A 3,445-nucleotide genomic window follows, 5' to 3' on the forward strand; every position below is an offset into this window, starting at 1 on the left:
CGGGATTGCCCCAAAGGTCTCATGGAAAACTATTCAATCCACTTTCAACCTAATCTCTTTAAAACTCTTCATAGACCCGCCATGCCGGTTCACCTGACAGAAAATGAGGTACCCGGTTCTCTCGATCTACATAGCGAGCGAAGGACTAACATAATCCACATTTATACTATATTCTCCCACTGTCCTAGTTATCTCTACTCTTGATCAGCGAAACAAACAGCGAAGTGAGGGGGTGCAGTGGACAATGAAATGGGTTGTAATTGAGATAAAGGAGTTCTTCTTTAACAGAAAATCTGTTCATAAACCCTCCGTAAACTGATAGACTAGTTTTGTTTACAAAAGGATTGTAAGGACTCTTCTGCTATAGTTATTTCCAAGACAGCATTACGTTTTTGTACTATCTGTGCTACAGGCTGTACTTTTGATAAAGTGATTTGGTGAAGGATTATTGTTGAAAGTAAAGAAAACAGAATGCATGGTAATATTATAGTAATATTCAAAAAGGCAGTAAAGCCTAGTTGTAATCTCATTAGCAAAGGTGAAAAGATCAAACTAGTCCAACAGTTTAAATATCTAGGATATATGATAACATCTGATGCCAAATGCTCCACAGAAATAAAAAGGAGAACTACTATGGCTAATGCTAGTTTCAATAAAATGAGCCCAATCCTGAAAAATAGAAACATCTCAATGAACACCAAAATGAAAGTTCTGAAATGCTATGTTTGGTCAACCCTTCTATATGGCTGTGAATGCTGGACAATCACTAAAGACAGTGGAAATAAAATAGAAGCAACAGAAATGTGGTTTCTTAGGAGACTGCTAAGAGTATCGTGGAAGGAAAAGAAATCAAATGAGGTAGTGCTTGATGAAGCCCACGTGGAACGCTCAATGTTAAAAACAATCAGGAAACGACAAATGCAGTTTTTGGGACACATAAATAGACATAAGGGTGTTGAACATCTAGCTCTCACTGGCAAAATTGAGGCAAGCGAGGCAGGGGTAGGCCCAGAACAACATACCCAGGGAACCTAAATAAATGGGTAACAAGGAAAGGTCAGGCAAACGCAGCTTTTTTAAGAGCATCCGAGCAAAGGAATGAATGGAGAACCATGATCGCCGATGTCTGTCGCAGATCTGTCACTGGACGATGATGATGATGATGATGATGATGATGATGATGATGATGATGATGATGATGATGATGATGATGATGATGATGATGATGAATTGGTGAGGCAATTTCCCCTTTTATTGAAACAGAAGCAACGTTTAGTCTACGGCTTCAGGGAAGCAACGAGGCAGCAAGTGTTTGCTTTTTATTAACTTTTTAATAATTGTGAAAACAGTGTGAAGTAGAATAAACAACAAATAATAACAAATAAAAAGACAATATTATTAGAAAAATAAGAAGGAAGAAGGCCCTTGGAATTTAAACTTTTTTTGCACAAAAACCAAAATGTTTACTTTGAAGAAAATAAAACAAACTAGAATCTAACTCAAAAACAAAAACAAATAACAGGAAAAATATATCGTAACTCGGGCAGAAAGCTTACTCTCAAAACTCAAATCCATTATTCAGTAACCTTTGTGTGCATATTTTATCATCTGATTGTAGAATTTTTACGCCCCCTTCAACACTGTGTGGATTATTTAGGAGGCGGGCTGTTTGACCCTGCCTGTCAAGGCCAACCAGAACTGAAAGGGATACAATGTCCCAGCAGAAAGAGTGAGGTAGATCTAGACCTGCACTGCTGGCGGCTTTCTATATATATATATCATTATGCTTTTACTTAGTAGGTAGGTTTAATATGCCCAGTCTACGCTCAACCATTATCATTACGACATATTCACATGTACATAATATTATCATATATACAAGTATACGCATAATAATGGTACGGTAGCTCGTAGATATGATTTAGCGTTGTGTTGTGTGCGTCACGGTAAACATTTTTAATAATGCCACGCCTTTTTTCTCCAACGGGTTTTTCTTTCATCGACAAGTCTAGTGGCTATTTTTCGGATTATAACCCCATTGTTCCTGTCTTCTTTAGTATACAACTACACTGCACGTGGTAGTAATTCACATTTTACGGCTTGACTAAAAGCTAATGTTAACTGTATAAGCAGCAAGTATAGACTAAACACTTCCATTAGTAGGCGTATAAAAGTTAATAGAAATGCAAAGTTTACAAAGTCATTTCTCTATCTGAATCAATCATAACGACGTCCTTGAGGAATGGCACAAACAGTAAGTCAAACACACTTACCAACAAATCACCCGATAATCCCGAGTTATGAATACACTATCGACCTTAACACCACTGTCCAGTGCTCGGGTGTGTTTCTATCGGCTCCTTCGCCCTCATTCGGCACCGCCTCACTGAAGATCCCTTTTTTCCCTTTCTTTTCCTCGCGTGAACCCTCGCGCAAATGATACACACCGCCCACTCTTTGAGACGGTGTTGTGCTTCAAAAGAAAGAGGCGTTCTTTCGCTGGGTTACCTGATGCGCGCAAAAGTGTTAAGAGGATTTTTCTGCCTGGACAACCATTATGAGGGTCCACTGCAATAGTTACGGGGACTGTAGAGAGGACAAGCTGTCTTGTATACATTGTCTAATCTTCCCACAGTACCACAGTAACTATTCATGATGCTTGAACCCAGATAGAGACTAAGCAATTGTAAGTAATAGGTCAAGAAACTGCCTTGTGGATAGTCTTGCATACATTTCTGTTCCATTATTCTTTTAGCTGTTGTTCTTTTCCCTTGTTAATTTCTGGATTGAAGTTGATTTTTCCCCTCAGTTTAAGCCTTTACGCATCGGTCATTCATTCATTCATTCATTCATTCATTCATTCATTCATTCATTCATTCATTCATTCATTCATTCATTCATTCATTCATTCATCTATTCCTTCATTCATTGTTTCTTTCATTCATGACGAGGACGTTAACTCTAAATTAATTAATGCCCTCTTCTTTGATATGTTATTCGTAGACAGTTAGTTTTGGAATGGGTAAAAAAAAAAAAAAACAATAGCCTAACAACAAAAATAGAATGTCACAACAACAATATCAACAATGATATTATGCACAGGAACAACAGGAAAAACAACAAATAAATACAAGCATATGACAAACAACAGCGGAAACAGTCAAAAGACAGCAAAATATGTCTTCCAAACACAATAAGACTTTTATTAAACACGTGTGAAAGAACAATAAAGACGTTGCTAAGCAGGAGAAGTCGCAGTGCCTGTGAAAAGCATAGTGATGGACAGAGGCTGGACTGCTCTTTTAAATTGTCGTGAGTTCATAAAAATGTCACGCAGGTAAAACAGAGGTTGACATACTAGCAGACCGAGGAAAGGATGACTAAAGCGGTTTCGCTCCACAGACATACACACACACACACAACACACACACACACACACACACAT

At 38.0% G+C, this 3,445-nt stretch overlaps 1 protein-coding gene across 1 annotated transcript in view; it reads right to left on the reverse strand.

Moving 5' to 3' along the window:
- LOC101851598 overlaps positions 1-2,392 on the reverse strand; it is a 13,041-nt gene extending 10,649 nt beyond the window's left edge. Inside the window, exon 1 of the mRNA XM_005105684.2 lies at positions 2,274-2,392. The gene's annotated coding sequence lies outside the window, so the exon portion shown is untranslated. The remainder of the gene's footprint in view (positions 1-2,273) is intronic.
- Between the last annotated feature and the right edge of the window lie 1,053 nt (positions 2,393-3,445).

The sequence above is a fragment of the Aplysia californica genome, unplaced genomic scaffold (assembly GCF_000002075.1).
Source record: "Aplysia californica isolate F4 #8 unplaced genomic scaffold, AplCal3.0 scaffold00486, whole genome shotgun sequence".
NCBI lineage: Eukaryota > Metazoa > Mollusca > Gastropoda > Aplysiida > Aplysiidae > Aplysia > Aplysia californica.